General features: G+C 46.6%; 1 non-coding gene across 1 annotated transcript; it reads left to right on the top strand.

The window, feature by feature from the left end:
- Positions 1 to 4728: 4728 nt before the first annotated feature.
- On the top strand, positions 4729 to 4872 carry LOC116912970. Its single transcript, XR_004389536.1, has one exon. It is a non-coding gene; the product is annotated as a small nucleolar RNA SNORA48 (small nucleolar RNA).
- Positions 4873 to 9915: the final 5043 nt, after the last annotated feature.

Raw genomic sequence — 9915 nt, 5'->3', positions numbered from 1 at the left:
ATCCATCCATCCATCCATCCATCCATCATCCATCCATCATCTATCTATCTATCTATCTATCCATCCATCCATCCATCCACCCACCCACTCACCCACCTACCTACCTACCTACCTACCTACCCATCATCTATCCATTCTTCATTTATTCCTTCATACACTTACCCATCTATCCATCTCTGTCTAGCTCTTTCTGCACATGGGAGACTGTAACTCATTTGGTAGTGAAGCTTGATCTCTTGCTAAAACCACCTAGGGGATTTTGCTGTTTTATTAAGTGTAAGGACATAGTTGTTGATTTTGAGCCACAGATATTTTGTTACAGTTTAAAATTTATACACAGCAAATCCATTCCTTTATAGTTGTGTGAGTTCTGAGAAAACCAAGTCTAGTCCTCGGCATCAATGTCAGGTGTCTTACAACCACTTATAACTCCAGCCAGCTCCAAGGTCTAACAGCATTGGGCACCTTTGCACAATGTGCACCTATATACATCCATATGTGTATATATACATAAACAAAATAAATCTTTAAAAAGACACAAGTTAGTCTTAAACTTTTTTTTAAAGATTTATTTATTTTATGTGTGTACACTGTTGCTCTCTTTAGACACATCAGAAGAGGGCATTGCTAGATTCTGTTACAGATGGTTGTGAGCCACCATGTGGTTGCTGGGAATTGAACTGAGGACCTCCGGAAGAGCATTCAGTGTTCTTAACCACTGAGACATCTCTCCAGCCCTTAAATAAATTTTTTTAAAAAAGGAAAGAAACTCACTGTAAACATGTAAAGCTAAATGCTAGCAAGGGGGCTGAGCAATAGAAAGTCTCCTTTGCTGGGGGACTGCGAAATAACACAGCCATTTTGAGGAGCTGGGGATTGAGCCCAGGGCCTTGCACATGCTAGGCAAGCATCACTAAACTGTATCTTCAGCTCTTGCAAATGCCACGGCTGCTTCAGGCCACAGTTTAACAGCTTCTTACAAAGTGAGAGATGGTCTCGTCAGAAGATCCACCTAGCAGCCACGTGACTACACATTTATTTGAATGAGTTGAACAATTGACACACAAGTGAAGGTCTGCAGCAGCTAAAGGCTGGGAATAACCAACACCCCACTCGTAATAGGTAAACGTACCCATTTAACTAATAGAGCCACAAAACTATTACCTCAGGACAGAAGAGAGTGGTCTATCAAGTCAAGAGAATTTATAGAGGAGACTGGGGCTGGGGGGGGCAAGGTACTGCTGCTGCTGAGCCCGATGACCTGAATTCAACCCCCACTACCCCACAGGTGGAAGGAGAGAACCAACTCCTAAAACTTGGCCTTCAATGTCCACATGTGTGTTGTGACATGTGTGTGCATTCATATATACATAACAAGTAAACAAACAAACAAACAAACAAACAAATCTTTAAAAATGTTTAAAAATGTCATAGAGGAAGGTTAAATGCATGCTGCTAGGTGGGAAAAGTGTACCTGAAAAGCTGCCCTCTCTGATTCTAGGGCGCGCTCTCCCTCTCTTCTCTCTCTCTCTCTCTCTCTCTCTCTCTCTCTCTCTCTCTCTCTCTCTCTCTCTCTTATTGGGTATTTCTTATTTACATTTCAAATGTTATTCCCTTTCCTGGTTTCCTGTCCATAAGCCCACTAACCCCTCCCTCTCCTCTTCTATAAGGGTGTTCCCCTCCCCATCCACCCCGCCTAACCGCCTCTTGGGACAATCTCCTACACTGGGGGTCCAACCTTGGCAGGACCAAGGGCTTCTCCTTCCATTGGTGTCCAGCAAGGCCATTCTTTGCTACATATGCAGTTGAAGCCATGGGTCAGTCTTTGGGTAGTGGTTTAGACCCTGGAAGCTCTGGTTGGTTGCCATTGTTGTTCTTATGGGGTCTCAAGTCCCTTCAGCTCTTTCAATCCTTTCTCTAATTCCTCCAACAGGGGTCCCTTTCTCAGTTCAATGGTTTGCTGCTAGCATTCACCTCTGTATTTGACATGCTCTGGCTGTGTCTCTCAGGAGAGATCGACATCCAGTTCCTGTCAGCATGTACTTCTTGTGGCAGGGTCTTTTTTTTTTTTTTTCCGAAGCTGAGGACCGAACCCAGGGCCTTGTGCTTACTAGGCAAGCGCTCTACCACTGAGCTAAATCCCCAACCTCCAGCATGTACTTCTTAGCTTCATCCATCTTATTTAGTTTTGGTGGCTGTATACATATGGGCTATATACCAATGTGGGACAGGCTCCATAAGGCCATTCCTTGAGTCTCTGCTCCAAACTTTGCCTCCATCTCCCCTGCTATGGATAATTTTGTTCCCCTTTTTAAGAAGGAGTGAAGCATCCGCATTTTGGTCATCCTTCTTCTTGAGTTTTATGTGGTCCTTGGATTGTATCTTGGATAATTCTAGCTTTTGGGCTAGTATCCACTTATCAATGAGTGCATACCGAGTGTGTTTTTCTGTGATTGGGTTACACACTCAGGATGTTATTTTCCAGTTCAATCCACTTGTCTATGAATTTCATGAAGTCATTGTTTTTGATAGCTGAGTAGTACTCCATTGTGTAGATGTACCACATTTTCTGTATCTGTTCCTCTGTTGAAGGGCATCTGGGTTCTTTTCAGCTTCTGGTTAAATTGATCCATTCTTATTGCCCTGTACAAAGCTTAAGTCCAAGTGGATCAAGGACTGCCACAAAAAACCAGATACACTCAAACTAATAGAAGAAAAAGTGGGGAAGAGTCTTGAACACACGGGCACTGGGGAAAATTTCTTGAACAGAACACCAATGGCTTATGCTCTAAGATAAAGAATTGACAAATGGTACCTCATAAAACTGCAAAGTTTCTGTAAGGCAAAAGACACTGTCGTTAGGACAAAACGGCAACCAACAGACTGGGCAAAGATCTTTACCAATCCTATAATTGATAGAGGGCTAATATCCAAAATATACAAAGAACTCAAGAAGTTGGACTCCAGAGAGCCAAATAATCCTATTAAAAATGGGGTACAGAGTTAAACAAAGAATTCATAGCTGAGGAATATCGAATGGCTGAGAAGCACCTAAAGAAATGTTCAACATCCTTAGTCATCAGGGAAATGCAAATCAAAACAACCCTGAGATTCCACCTCACACCAGTCAGAGTGGCTAAGATAAAAAATTCAGGTGACAACAGATGCTGGCGAGGATGTGGAGAAAGAGGAACACTCCTCCATTGTTGGTGGGATTGCAAAGTGGTCCAACCACTCTGGAAATCAGTCTGGAGGTTCCTCAGAAAATTGGACATTGGACTACCTGAGGACCCAGCTATACCTCTCTTGGGCATATACCCAAAAGATGCTCCAACATACATCAAAGACACATGCTCCACTGATTCTAGTTTTTAAAAGGGGGGAAGATAAACATCCTTCTGTCACCATTGACAGTGAAGATCTCAGGGTCTGCCAAGGGCTGGAGGATGAGTTAGCATAACACAGGAGACTTTATTTTGGGACAGTGCTCCTGTGGTCAGGTGGAGATGGCTGACCAGCAAGCCCCAGTCCCCACCATCCCAGTGCTGGGATTACAAAAATCACCAGGTTTTTACGTGGGTGCTAGGGACTGGAGTCAGTTCCTTGTGCTTTAAAAGCATTTTACTGATTTGTAAATCTGTATCTTCCCAGCTGCCCAAATGATTCTTTCTAGGTGTAATTTGTTTATTAGGCAACCCAAGCTTATGTGTGTGCAGCCCTTAACGTGGCTTATGTTTCGTTTGAGGTCATCGCTTTCCTCTGTTCTGTGCCTGGTGTTCTGAGGGGAAGAGTCTGAGGCCAGGGAAGTCATCAGAGTCTGGACCAACCCCACGCAGAGGTATGACAAAGGAACCTGGTCTCAGGTTCCCAGGGAGAGGGTGTGACAGTGTTGGTAAGGTGATTAGTGTTTCTTGCTTCAGAGGCCTGGTGTGACCTACAGAGGGTGAGGCCAGCCTCTGGAGGCCGGCCTCCTCCTGAAACAGGCAGAAACATGTCTCTCTGAGTGAGGCATGAAGAACAATCCAAAGCCCGGTATTGTTTTTCTTGTCTCAGAATCCTGGAATAGGGCTTAACCTCACGACTTCTGTGAGGACATAGCCTGGGTAGGCTTTAGATCTGCCCCAGGTCACAGCCATGGCTATGGCAGAGAACCTCATGGCTCTGATCTCCATCCACCCTGGCTGTCTTTTTCCCAATGAATCCTTCCTGAATACTTGTTGCTTGTAGGGTATAGTGATGTTTCAATCTGCTTCTCTGGTCATGCGCCGTGCCTTCTGTCTGTCTGCCCCAACTGTCCCTTCTTCTAGATCACCATCATTGGTATTTTCCCATGCTGTGCATGTCATACTGTCATGGAGTCCTCTCTTCTTCCTCAGAACCTCCATCTGGAGGCTTCGGAGTGCCTGGTGAGTACTGACTACTCGATGTGGACGTGGCGGTCGGCTGCTTCCCTTTGGTCTGCCTCCTGCTAGTCTTTAGAGGTATGAGCTAAGCTTTACTTATTTATTTTATAACCCAGACATTCTTCACAGGTCCAGGCATGTAATATGAGTTTTGTTTATCAATGTTGCCCTCCTAATGGCGCATGCCAACATCGTGTTCGCCAAACACCAAGCATTGCGCACCACGATATCCCAGGTCACAGTGGTGTGTTTGTGAGATAGGCAAAGAGATTTTGCAGAGAGGAAACCCTGAATCTTAGAAGGGTTAATAAGCGTCACTCCCCACCCCCACCCGCAATGGGCTGAGAGACGCCCTGTGGGTGGTGGTGTTCTTATCTCAGCCAGGGGCAGAGCAAATGGCAGTCCTTTGTTCCTCCTAGCTTGGTGTCCGGCTTGGTGGCCAAAGCTGTCTTATGCCTAGGACTCATAAAATCAAATAAAACCAAACCCAGGCAGCACAACACAGGAGGAAGAAGAGAGAGATAGATAGATAGAGACCTGTGGGTTGCCATGCAACCCACAAACCTGTCCTCCGGCCCATGGTACAGGTGGGCCATAGCTATCTGCTTGCCAGAGGATGTCACCTAGGAGCCCGACAGCCGCATAGCCTGCCTGCAGTGGGAACAGCCATTATGTGCCAGGATGTGGTGGACAGATGGGCGAGAGGGAAGTGGAGCAGCTTGAACATCATGAAGAGATAGAACTGGAGACTCGGGGTGCAGAGGGGCACCCTGCTGTGGGTGCTCAGCCCTGCTACTGAGGGACAGGTCTGGGTCCTTGGCTACGCAGGGACAGGGGCCAATGACTGTGCCTTACATTACCACTAGAGAACATAGGGGCTTCCCTGGTTGGCTCAGTCATCAGGGAGGTCCAGGGGCTGTGCAGAACAGGATAGCTGGCCCCACCTCTTACCAGTGGCACCAGTAGAGAAAGCAGCCCCTGTGACTTGTCCAGTCAGCATAGTGGAGCTGGCCCTGGTAGCAGGGGTGTGGCTGAGCCAGCCTGAGGGTGTGAGTGTGAAAGAGTTGACCCTGCACTCATCTGCTGTGGGGTGGCATTGGCACAGAGGAGACGCCTCCCTGCCCCCCATTCCTCTATCTCTGGCTGCCCACATGGTCATGAGCACAGGAGAGTTAGCCCTACCCCCTCAACTGACTGGAACACTCAGGAGAGTGGGCCCTGTACTTCGACTGGGCTACACGTGGAGGCATGGGTATGGAGCCAGCCCTGAGGGCATGAGCATGGGAGAGCCGACCTTGCTTCCTGGAAGCACTGGGCGGCCTAGTTGGAGCAGTCTGGAGGGCTCACCTGTGCATAAAGGAGAGCTGATGGGGGACCAGCTCAGCTACCACTCAGGCCCTGAGCTGGTCTACTGCAAAATCTAATCATCTGCGAATGGTCGGGGCTCACGAAAGGTCTAGTTCTGCTGATCCAAAGCTGCAGGATCTCCATGGCACAGGATAGCAATAGGACAACCAGGAGGAGTTCTGATGAGGATCCACTATTGATGGTGTCTTAGAAGCCAGAGGTCTTGAACCAGACCAATGACTCATTGCAATGAACATTAGCAAGTGAAGATGTTTGGGTAGAGGGGTATATTGTGGGTCATACTGTGACACACTATAGCTTCCAAGATGAGATGTTTTCTATGCGTGTGTGTGTGTGTGTGTGTGTGTGTGTGTGTGTGTGTGTGTTATTTTGGGGGGAGGTTATAAGGGCCAAGGGCAGAAATGAGGGGATGGGGAGATGAGTGGAACTGGGGTGCATGTTGTGCTGCAGGTGACAGGGAACGTTGGCTGAGGTCTTTTTGAGTTTTCCTTTTTTCTTTTTTTTTTCTTTTTTCCTTTTTTCCGAGCTGGGGACCGAACACAGGGCCTTGTACTTGCTAGGCAAGCACTCTACCACTGAGCTAAATCCCCAACCCCCTACTCCCCTTTTTTTTTCCGGAGCTGGGGACCGAACCCAGGGCCTTGCACTTGCTAGGCAAGTGCTCTACCACTGAGCCAAATCCCCAACCCTTCTTTTTGAGTTTTCTTTGGTAGATGTAGAGCAGTTTTGTGGCAGACAGTGACATAGTATATGGTTTGAGAAAATAAAGACTAAAGAGAGGGGGGTGTAATAATCCAGGAAAAGATGTGGCCTGATCCAGGGTAGGGAGCGTCTGAGGTGGTGGTTCAGTGAGGGAAACCTAGGGGAGGCGTTTCAAGGGAAAATACACTGGGTTCTGTGGTGGGGAGCGATGGGGAAGGCGCAAGACTCAAGATGTAGCTTAAGGTCAGAGCCTTAAGTTCTGGTCCCAGCTGAATCACGTGGCTTTAGAGCAGGCAGGGAGTGAGCGGTCCAGTCTCTAGTGGCGTCTTTGGAGCTCACGTTCAAGTTTCTAGTAGAGTGGATCCGGAAAGAGAGACCAGCTGCTCTCTGTAGTTAGAAGCTGACTTGTGAGGCTTCAGCTCTGAGACTCTCTGAAGTCGCCATAGAGCTGAGATTACTGTAACCCGGTGATCTGGGAGTCAGACAACAGGCATACACACTTTCTTCCTTAAAGAGTTTTTGTCCCTAGTGGAAGTATCCTGGAGTGACTTACGTTATCTGATTTATGAGCCTTCCGAGTAGTACCTGTTTCCTTGGCCTCTGATAGTACCAAAGTCATTATGTAATAAGGCTCACATTGTGGGCCAAGGGGCCTCATTCTAGAGTTTGGCCACTCTACCTACAGACCTCGGGCTCCAGTCAACACGTAAGCCTGGCAGTGTGGGAATAAGGACTGATTGTTTGCTTCAGGACCTTGGGAGGAGGACAGGGACTCATGGGCCAAGGGATAAGGATGATGATGGTGGAGACAGGTCCTGAGAAGCACGTGGTTCAAGAAGGGCCTGACCAGAGAAGGAAGAGGACTTGTCAGGATGACCCTGAGTCAGGGTGGAGCTGGACTGGAAGCTAAGGCTTTGAATTTCTTCCCAGGGGATGGTTTTTGTTTCCTTCTTTGCCCCGTGGGACACATTCTCAGGGGACTCCAAGTGCAATGGTTCAAATTCTAGTCCTGCCTTCAGTAATTACATGACCTGGGCCAATACCCAGTCAGTTTTCTTATCTAAGAACTGGAGTATCATGGAGTGGTTCAGGCTATCTCCTGAGTTATGAGCCTTCTGATGAATGAGCATGTAGTTTCTGGGCCTCTGATCAAAGTCATTATGTCATAAGGCTTGCTTCTATGTCCCAGGGTGCTTCGGGGACCATAGGAGATAATGTTTATCAGGCAATTACTGATGTGCTCAATAAATGATAGATAGCAAATGACAGATTCGTGATAGCTCTTTTACTATTCCTTTAATGCATCTCAGACAATCATTATCTTGGCCTACGGCAGAGTTTTGGTGCAAGGTTCTGAAATGGATTTGCTCTCGTCCCTGCATCCGCACTGCTATTCTGCATGCTTTCTTCCTTCCCTCCATCACTTTGGCCTTGTCCCGGTGCTACCAACCCTGAAGCATTTGTAAGGGGCTTCCAAAGACAATCCCTCTCATGCACCCTGTTTTATGAAAATCGGGGCTTTGTGAATGAGCTTCGCAGCATTGAGGGTACTCAAGCTACCTTCTCCCCTTATTTTAGGACAATGACTTCCTCATTTGATATCTTCCTTTGGGCTTTTCTCTGCAGGCTGCCTTCTGAAAGCTCAGATTCACTAGGCTACTAAGGTTCATGTATGGGCCTTGGTAAAGGCAGGAGTGAAAGAACTGATTCCCCTTCAGCCCTCTCCCCACAGGCCACCAAGTCTTCAGGCTTCAGTCAGAGCCTGAATTGTTCATAGCTGGAAATGGGGCAGAGACACTAGTCACCGAACACCAGGAAACTAGAAATGAAGAAACGAGCTAAAGGCCACCAGGAAAAGGCCAGTCGTCCTAGCCTTTACGTGATTCTTTCTACCCTTGAAGAGAACCTCACATTTTAAAGAACGTCCCATATTTTCACTTTATTTTGAGCCTTACCAAAGATGGCTGGCTGGAGATAATTGGTTCCATTTGACACACAAAGAAACAGTCCCAGGGAGTTGAAGTGACTTACTCAAGGGGGGAAAAATGGCGCGTTAACAACAGACTTAGGACTCAGATCTAAGATGCTGATTTCCAGCCCAGCGTTCTTGTCTTAATGCTACACCACTGGGAGAATTCCTAGCGCCAGAGTCCATGATGCTCAAGGCCTTTCATCACGGAGGCAGAATCTGTCTGCCTTTTTTTTTTTTTTTTTTTTTTTTTTTTTTATTTATTTTCTTTTTTATTTATTTATTTTTTTTTTGTCTTCAGATACACCAGAAGATGGCATCAGATCCCATTACAGATGGTTGTGAGCCACCATGTGGTTGCTGGGAATTGAACTCAGGACCTCTGGAAGAGCAGTCAGTGCTCTTAACCGCTGAGCCATGTCTCCAGCCCCCCGCCTTTGCTCTTAGTAGCTTTGCTTTTCTACCAGGAGTCTTTGCACTTGCTATTTTTTTAAATATGGGAGGCTCTTTACATCCTGTCTGGGAGCCATAAACAAATGTCTCTTCACCCTGGATAGGCGCTGATGACAAACCGAAGAAATGATCACGCCCATGTCTAGCTTATAGCTACGAGTGTATGATCTGTAAGTGAGCGTGAGACAGTTACTAAATCGGCTTGCACGATGCGTGATGTTTGCAGAACTAAATATTTTTAACAGTCACATGTTACTCCAGCATATTTAGTGCTAAATAAACACAAACATATCAATATGTCTAAATATATAATATGTTCTATCATAACATGTCATAAATATATCAATATGTCTGAAATCCTCTATTCTCAGACACAGGTCAGTAGGAGCTCTTACCATAGGCATTACAGAAGTAAACGTCCCTGTAATGCTTGCTAATCATTTTCATAAGATAAACTCCTGGGGTCTGACTTGTTGGTCAAGGGTTTCGGTGTTTTTAAGACTTCAATATAGATCGCCAAGCTGCCTGGCAGAATGGCCCTATCGTGCACCAATCTTTTCAGCAGAATGCGAACCTTTGAGTTCACCTGTGTTCACCCCATGATGGGATTCGGAGTGTTCACTTTTACATTATAAACAGAACATGCAGGCTGCCACCTTGAAGTTTGTGGCATGATCACATTCTCAGTGCTACACAGCTGCCACCAACACCCATCTCCCCCCCCAACAGCTTCATTTGCTCAAGTTGAATTCTGCATGAGTAAACAAAACTCCTGGGTCTGGAGGATTGCTCAGTGGTTAGCAACTGTGCTGCTCTCTCAGAGGACCTTAGTTCAGTTCCCACCACCCACGTTAGGAAGCTCACAATTCTCCATAACTCCAGCTCCAGGGGGTCTAACACTTCTCTGGCAGCCACCCACAATACACCCATGTGACAAAACCCAACACACACACACACACACACACACACACACACACACACACACCTTAAAAAACAGAAAGAAAACAACCAATTCTTATC

This window comes from Rattus rattus, chromosome 11 (assembly GCF_011064425.1).
Source record: "Rattus rattus isolate New Zealand chromosome 11, Rrattus_CSIRO_v1, whole genome shotgun sequence".
NCBI classification, from domain to species: domain Eukaryota; kingdom Metazoa; phylum Chordata; class Mammalia; order Rodentia; family Muridae; genus Rattus; species Rattus rattus.
The sequence above is the reverse complement of the archived record's forward strand: the minus strand, read 5'-3'. Positions and strand labels throughout refer to the sequence as shown.